Source organism: Lepidochelys kempii, chromosome 4, assembly GCF_965140285.1.
Source record: "Lepidochelys kempii isolate rLepKem1 chromosome 4, rLepKem1.hap1, whole genome shotgun sequence".
NCBI classification, from domain to species: domain Eukaryota; kingdom Metazoa; phylum Chordata; order Testudines; family Cheloniidae; genus Lepidochelys; species Lepidochelys kempii.
The window spans coordinates 104,890,888-104,900,052 of NC_136383.1; positions in this window are offsets into that span (position 1 = coordinate 104,890,888).

Sequence of the window (9,165 nt, forward strand, 5' to 3'; positions counted from 1 at the left end):
CTGTAGTATGGATTATGTGTGATGTAGTTTACTTTTTGACACTAGCTTCTTTATTCTCTGTTCAGCATTCTCACATTGTGCTGCACCTCTTCACAAAAACTGTCAAACACACAGCTGGAGTTAATAAACTGAGGAAGGATGCCCATTACCAGTTACAGACATCCCTGTTGTTTGATGCTTTCAGTATTTCAATATCTCTGCATCAGCACTGGTAGTCCTGCAACTGCAAAGCCATCAGAATAACGCAGCTTGAAATGATAAATGAAAGTAACAGAAGAACTGCAGTACAGAGCATTCAATTCCGGGGGCTTTTCTAGGTGAACAAAGATTTGTATCTGTGCTGTGGCAGTCTTATACTACCACACAAAAGTTCTAGCCAGACATGCTTTTTGGCATAATGCTCTTTGGCTGATCTCACATAGACAATTTTCTACAAGTGCTAGGAAACCTAAACAAATACAGTTAATTGGTCCTTTTTCTAAAATACATTTTAGGTAGATATGATCCCTATTTTTCTTCCATTGAGGGGGGGAGAGGGGAACAGAATAAAATACAGGAAAAAAGTCTGTAACGAAAGTATCTTCTTCCAAAATAAGTAGTGACTTAATTGGGACTAGTCGATTTAATTAGTAAATTAATTCTTGAGCTCAGGTTGCTTAGAGAATATGATTCAGGAAAGTACCAAATTGTCAACAAGGAGGCTACCTAATGGATCAGAATTCTCTGACCCAGTTTAACAATTAGCTGGAAGTGATGAGAAATTTAACTGTGACACTCCCAGGAAGGAGTCACAGAAATTCTTTCATCCGTAATAAACATAGCTAATTTAAAGACTGGACCATATATTTCAATTTATTATTATAAATATTATCTGTTAAGTGCCAAACATGTATTTTCAGCAACTAAAAAGTGTACAGCTCTCTCCTCTGGGCAGAACTAGTGTATGTCCATCGCTACTGTATATAATTAAACATGTAGAGAAGTGGACTAAAACTGATATTTCGCCTCCAAAATTTCAAACTGGTACATGAGAATTTAGCCAATCATTCCCATTATAGTCAATGAAAATCACAGCTAAATTCCATAGAGCATGTAGATGATTACAGGTCAGTCTCTAAATTATTCTCACTCATGGGAGTGTAATTTTGAAAATTCTCATCTTGACAGATATGGCAATTTCCTGCAACACCTGTCTGGGAGATCTTACAGTATTAAGTTGATGTACCATTGTGGGCCACAGACTGCATGTAATTCCATGGGGGAGGATTAGTATTGACCTTCCAGAGCCTAAGAACAGTGAGGTATGATTAGCTAAATTCACCCAGTTTGTAACACCTCCAGAGTGGCACTGACCCCCGGGGAGGCTCACATATTAGGATTGCCAACCATCTAATTGCACAAACCCAAACACCCTTGCCCTGCCCCACCCCTTCCCCGAGGCCCTGACCCTGCCCTGCCATACCCCTCTCACTCCGTCCGTCACTCGCTCTCTCCCACCTTCACTCACTTTCACTAGGCTGGAGTGTTGGAGTGCGGGCTCTGGAAGGGAGTTTGGGTGTGGGAAAGGGTACGGGATCTGGGAGAGAGTTTGGGGTGCAGCAGAGGGCTCAGGGCTGGGTTAGGAGATTGGGGTGCAGGAGAGGGTGCGGGATCTAGGAGGGAGTTTGGGGTATAGGAGGGGGCTCAGGGCTGGGAAAGGCAGTTGGGGTGTAGGAGAGGCTGTCAGGTGTGGGCTCTGGGAGGGAATTTGGGTGTGGAGTGTGGGCTCTGGTCTGGGGAAGGGGTACAGGAGGAGGTGTGGGAGCTCTGGGAGGGGATTTGGGGTGTGGAGTGCATGCTCTGGGCTAGGGGTTGGGGTGCAGGAAGAGGTGTGGGGTGCCGGCTCTGGGCTGGGGCAGGGGGTTGGGGTGTGGGCTTCGTCTGGGCAGCGCGTACGTCAGGCGGCTCCCGAAAGCAACCAGCACATCCCTCTGGCAGCAGCTCCTAGGCGGGGGGAGGCATGGGGTCTCTGTGTGCTGCCCCTGCCTGCAGGCATCATTCCCACAGCGCCTATTGACCACAGTCCCTGGCCAATGGGAGCTGCAGAGCCAATGCTAGAGGTGGCGGCAGAGCATGGAAACCCCCTGCTCTCCCCCCCCCCCTTGCCAGGGGCAGCAGAGACCTGCCGGCCACTTCCGGGGGTGACGCAGAGCGAGGGCACTCAGAGAACCTGCCTTACTCCACTGCGCCATTGGACTTTTAGTGCCTAAAATCTCCCGGTTTGGCTTCATTATTCTCCAGGAGATAGAGCCTGATACCAGGAGACTCCTGGCAAAACTGGGAGGGTTGGCAACGCCATAACATATACTAGTTCCAACTGGATTCTCTAGAGGCCAATGGACAAAGAAAAGACTTTTGGATAAGTAACCTGATTTTAAATTGACTCGGGACCTTCTCTCTGATCCAGCACATGGACAGGACCTTCTGTCCAAGGGAAGAGGCCCAATCTTTAGGGAATGGTTGGAAGGACTGACACAGACCAGAGCCCTTCTAGGAGATCAGGGGTGGGTGTGATCTCTGGTAAGCTTATTGGGATGCATGTAGATTCCTTTATTGTTTTAATGTTTTCTCTGCCATGCTTTCACCTTAAGAACAAATTTGCTTGCTTGGAAAAAGCTGTGTGGTAAATTAAAACAAAGAGCAATTTACTCACCCCAAGGTGAGGGTTTACCTCGACTTTAATCTGTGAGTGTTCAGACCTCGAGATCAACTACAGTAGAGAGGTTATCAATGGAAGGGGGACCCCATGGTGCACAACAGAGACTACGCAGTGCTTTCTATAATACTTCTATTAGTCAGCCAAACAGCAGTATACACACTGCAATTGGGTAAAGGAGAGAGTGAACAAAACAGAACACATAGTATTTGCATTACTCATGCTATGCCTTGAGGAATAATCCAAAGTGTTAGTCATCATTCAGTAGTCATTCTGGCATCTCCCCACCTCCGCAAGGCATGCAGGGTGGGATGCAGCTTTTATAATGTGCTATGCTGACATCCAGGGGGGTTCATACATATTTAACTCCTTTTCCTTATTTGAACTTCCACATCCACTACTCTTCGAATGCCCCATTTTTCATAGGCTAACTCATTAGTTCCCTTTATACTCATTTACATCACCTTATCACTATAGTAACAGACAGTTACCTTAAGAAAATCTCTAACATTTCACCCTGGCTATTAATGGCCATTTGTGTGGTGTCTACTGATCTCGCCTAGATATTATTATCCAAACTCAGCAGTTATTTTCAGATCAGCATATCATAAACAGACATAAGCACAACAACTTTATTGTTAACTTACCTATGCTAACTTATCTTTATATTACAGCTAACTTATCCTAAGACTAAAGCCTAATTTGGCTAAGCTAAATATTTTAGGTACAGCTCCACTGCAATTAAATACCTGTGGCTATTCCATATCAGCTGATTTGGGTTCATGGGGCTCAGGCTACAGGGCTAAAAGATCGCAGGATACACATCCAGGCTCAGACTAGAGCCCAAGCTCTGAGACCCTGGAAGAAGGGAGGTTCCAGACTCCAGCCTGAACACACCTAGCTACATTGCAATTTTATAGCCCAGCAGTCCAAGCCTCCTGGCTCACCTCACACCTGACACATGCTAGCTGTAGGTGTTTGCAGTGTAGAAATGCCTTTAAAGGCATGAAGCCTATCAGTCCTGTGTTACCTCATTAACTCTTATATTTCACCTCTGTGTCTTAAGTATACCTGAGACCTTTTATCCTTGGCTACACTCTGAGGAGAAAACAAAACACAGAAACAGAGCTGTCGAGGCAGCCTGCCTTGCTGGGAAACCTGTGCAGCCTGGAAATACCCCAGTCGGGTGGGAGGGAGACTCAGACTCATCGAAAGAGGTGACAGCTGGGAGCCAGAAGCCTAAGAGTGGGTGCTTTTGCTGGACTACAGAGGGGTAATACAGGTGTGTCAAGGTTCCTCCCCCACTCTGAACTCTAGGGTACAGATGTGGGGACCTGCATGAAAAACCTCCTAAGCTTATCTTTACCAGCTTAGGTCAAAACTTCCCCAAGGTACAAAATATTCCACCCGTTGTCCTTGGACTGGCCGCTACCACCACCAAACTAATACTGGTTACTGGGGAAGAGCTGTTTGGACGCGTCCTTCCCCCCAAAATACTTCCCAAAACCTTGCACCCCACTTCCTGGACAAGATTTGGTAAAAAGCCTCACCAATTTGCCTAGGTGACTACAGACCCAGACCCTTGGATCTTAAGAACAATGAACAATCCTCCCAACACTTGCACCCCCCCTTTCCTGGGAAATGTTGGATAAAAAGCCTCACCAATTTGCATAGGTGACCACAGACCCAAACCCTTGGATCTGAGAACCATGAAAAAGCATTCAGTTTCTTACAAGAAGACTTTTAATAAAAATAGAAGTAAATAGAAATGAAGAAATCCCCCCTGTAAAATCAGGATGGTAGATATCTTACAGGGTAATTAGATTCAAAAACATAGAGAACCCCTCTAGGCAAAACCTTAAGTTACAAAAAAGATACACAGACAGAAATAGTTATTCTATTCAGCACAATTCTTTTCTCAGCCATTTAAAGAAATCATAATCTAACACATACCTAGCTAGATTACTTACTAAAAGTTCTAAGACTCCATTCCTGGTCTATCCCCGACAAAGACCAGCATATAGACAGACCCGCAGACCCTTTGTTTCTCTCCCTCCTCCCAGCTTTTGAAAGTATCTTGTCTCCTCGTTGGTCATTTTGGTCAGGTGCCAGCGAGGTTACCTTTAGCTTCTTAACCCTTTACAGGTGAGAGGAGCTTTCCCCTGGCCAGGAGAGATTTCAAAGGGGTTTACCCTTCCCTTTATATTTATGACAAGGTGCAATTGCCCTGAACCGTGACACTTATTATGTATGGCTTACACTCTACAAAACACATTTTCACAGTATTTTTTATGTTTCAATTTGCATCTGTTTATTAGTGTAAATTTATTTACTGTAATTTCAGCTATTTGCCCCTTGAAGCCAGGATCCTAGCAACAGGATTATCACAGTTCTAAATTGCTTTCCGACTAAACAAGAATACATCATAGGCCAATTTAAATTAAATTCAAGTTGAAAATGACAAACATATCTCGACTTAATGTTCTTCTTTCATGAAACCAGTAAAACATTGTCTTTGGGGGAAGGTATTAATGTTTCCAGTTTTTAGCTCAGTCATTAAGAAAGGTTTCTGAGTTTAGACACTTATTAACACACAGTTCTGTGTAACAGTGACATACAAGGGATTTGCAGGGCTTCAAAGAGACTCGACTTGCTTTGACATTCATTGAGCAGTGTCTCATACATTTTCACTATGGAATTGTTATGGAAAATGCAGTTATAACTTCAAGTGACAAAAGCAAGCAAATCTAGTCTATTGCTCCTGTGTTTGGGCAAGTACAGTAGATATCTGTGGACTAAGTAAAAGTTGACTGTTTTTGTTAGAATGGTTTAAATTATTGTTCCTTAATTTTCTTCCATTAGTAGATCTTTGACACAACCAAATCACAGTGGCACATCTGACTGACAAATGCCCATATTTAAACCATCTTTCTTTTAAAAGTATCTGGATCTAGCTATGTGTTACTCGCTTTCTTATTTAAATATATTAAAAAAACAAACTTTGTATTTAGATAGAAATAAAGCTGCCTCTGAAATAGCTTGCAGAATTTGCAAGTGCAGTTAGTATGAATGCACACAACAATCAGGTATTTTCACACACAAATAGTTAATTATGTGTATACAAATTAGGCCTGTGATTCCATGCATGTTTGTTTGCATAAAGTACCAAGAGGTTAGAAAATCAAGCTCATTTTCTTGATTTTTATAAAGTTGTTTGTTTCACCTTTGTTTTAATATTAATAGCCAGGCAGAAACTGGAAAATAGCGAAAGGAATTGATTCATTTAACTCACCTTCACAGTTCCATAGACGCTTGGGTTGGATAGCACATCCTGATTCATCCTGCCACGTGACTACAGAATTGGGTTTCACTATGATTATGGTTAATAGGCTACTTTGTGAGACTGTGAGGCATAGTTACTCTTAATTTTTTTCTTTTCACAATTTTAATCTGAGGTGATTATTTTTTCTTGTGCCTGACCTGCTGAAATGTATTTCCTCTCTACCCCATACACTCATTTTTGTTAATCCCTTACAGGTATTTATAATTAGCTTTCATGTTCTGCCTTAGTCGTCCTTTCCCCAGGCTTTGCAAATTCTGTTATTTTAATAAACTTTTTATCATTTTTGTTATCCTTTTTTTGGATCCTCTCCAATTCAGCAAGATCTCTTTAGAAAATGGAGCCCAAAACTGCATGTAATACTCAAATGTGGCCTCATCAGTTCTGCACAGAGATAAAAAATTAATTACCTTCTCCCCTTCTCCTGACCTAATTCTTCTTTTTATATTGTACATTCCCAGCATGTTATTTTATGTTCTTGCAGCACATCACTCTGAATTATCCTGCTGAGTTTATGCTCTGCTCTGTTTATGGTCCCTGATCTTTCCTGTTGTACCTTTTTCTAATTAGCATTCTTCTATTTTACATCTGTACTTTGGAATTTTTGTCCCTTTGCATTTAATTTGAGTAAGGGCCAATTTGTTGGATTTAGCTCTGCTCAAGGGGCAGTGTGGAATCACACTCTCCCACCCTGAAGAGTTTAAGGTGGACAAAGGAACTATACAGGGTACAATGTGAACCTCTCCCTCCCAGTATTCAGGCTACTGGTCTATTTATGCCTCCTCATGTCCTCTTTTACTTTGTGCATTGTATGCAGCTAGGACCCCTCCCCTCAAATGAGGGTTCAGAAAGGCTATGAAGGAGATGAAGGGTTTGAATTCCTGCCACACCAGCTATAGGAGCCGCAAACCCACCCTGTTTCTGCTCCTTTAAATCTTTTACCAATCCATTTTATCTGATCACCGTATCCCTTCCCTATAGAGTACCTGCACTGAATATCTGCCACAAGGAAATGCCATCAATTAGCTAGGCTTCTCCCCCTGATACCTAGCAAGGTTTGTAGACATTTACTAATTCCCCCTTTGATGTTGGCCAAAATTGTGTTAGCTCCCAAGACTGACAGATGGACCCCATTCTCCCTGAATAACACTGGTGCCCAGTATTTTATGTCCTGATGAGTAATTATCAACCCCACTCTTCCACCTATGAATTTGGTCACCTCCCTGTTCACATACTTCCGAGCCTTGTTACCAAGGGGAGCTTCATAGCTCCCTGCCACACCCTGCCACATGTCTGGCCAAATAATGCTTTCTCCTGGGAAAATTTCCAGGATCTTCCCCAAGTCCCTCTTAGGTCGAATCATTAAGTCCACAATCATATCTGGTGCCTGCTCACAGCCCACTATTGTGTACAGAAGGGGCATCAGCTGGTCTCATAGCATGCCCCTCCTCCCATGCCAGCTCAGGACTCTTTCACCACTGAGGCCCAGCTGTAAACCTCCAGACAACCTGGAAGCCTGCCTATGTACCCAGTAAACAATACAGTGCCCACAGATCCACCCCACCATCTACCAGCATCTGGTGGAATGCAAACACAAAGTAAAATTAACATTGATTCCCCACATGAGGTCTCACACATGTTCTGTATGCTTCAGAATAACAATACCCAATTGCCTAAATTGCACTCGTCCTCAGATCCAGCTGGGCCACTGGTGTTGCCGCTGCAATCCTGAATGAGTGGGAACCAAATTCATGTGCTGGAAGCCCCAGTCTCATCCATCACCATCTTAAAAGTATAACTGTAAGCAGGATCTGAATGAGCTCTGCCCTGATATCTGGTGATGAGCTGGGGAAGAGGACTTCAGGAGCCGACCTTATTAGCATGGGTACACTCACCCTGCCTAGGGGCTCAGCATGATGGTACTGCTTTGCCCAAATGATCACTTTTGGCTGGTGTTGGATCACAAGTCACTTTGTTATTGAGGCAGGGGTAATAAAGAGTTATTATCCTTGTTGTGTGAATCAAGGGCAGCAGAACTGTGCTTGACATACCCTGATTGAGGTACTTACCCTCAACTAAATGGCACTTGCTAGGCAGGGCACATGGGTTGGGACAGGTACTTGTACCTGGTAGTGTGGGCCTGCCTAAGGTATCCAGGCAACATCTAACCCTTCCTTGCTCCACTGTGGAATAACAGAGCTGATTGAGAGTCTTGTTACACACAACAAAGCAGAAATCACTGATAACCAGGTTTAAGCATTAGGCCTGCTTTGGGACAGTGTCTCTGATGTAAGAGGCTGTCTACTGTGCATTAGCAGTGAGACTCCCCCCCCAACAGCTGAAATCACTGAAAGCTGTGTTAAGTGGTGGGACCTCAATGCATGCTGGAGCAACAAGTGACTAGAGGAGCAGGGTGGCTGGTAGAGAGGAGCAGTGGGCATTCAGATAGCTGAGTGAGGAAGGTGTCTTTTTCCCTCACCCCCAGCGAGGGTGGGAGGGGAACTCTGCAGTCTCTGGATCTGCACTGATCAAGGACAACAAATGTGAGTGGGGTGCTGTGAAGGGAGGGGCATATTAAATGAACTTTTGGTTGCTAGACTTAAGAACCTGAGGCAAAAGGACAAAGCCCAACTAATTCTGGGGTGGGTTTTTTATTCATGGGTTTATGCTTATGAATCCTGCTTGGGATGTTTTCCCAACTTAATGCTGAGTTACTTTCCCCTTTTTATTAAAAGTTTATTTCTACACCCAGATTCTGTACTTGCGAGAGGAGAAGTATTGCCTCTCAGAGATGCCCAAGGGATAGTGTGTCACTGTGCCAGGTTACTGGGTGGGTGATCAAGCTGGTTCAGCATAGTATTGTTGAAAGGGAACCCCCTAGATATTGAACCTGGCCCTTGTTTCTGCCCACTCCAACTAGCAGAAGGGTTAAAATTAGCAGAAGGGGGGCTTATTTGGGATCCCTGTGTCAGTACCCATTGCAAGCACATTGACTGATCTATTAAGTTGAGAAAACCATTTTGTTATATTTTGGGGAAATCACAGTTTGAATAATGTCTGTACGCATGTTAGAGGACTAGTCCAAGGGGATGAATATGGACCATAAGAACCGTCTTCTGGTGACAGGGAT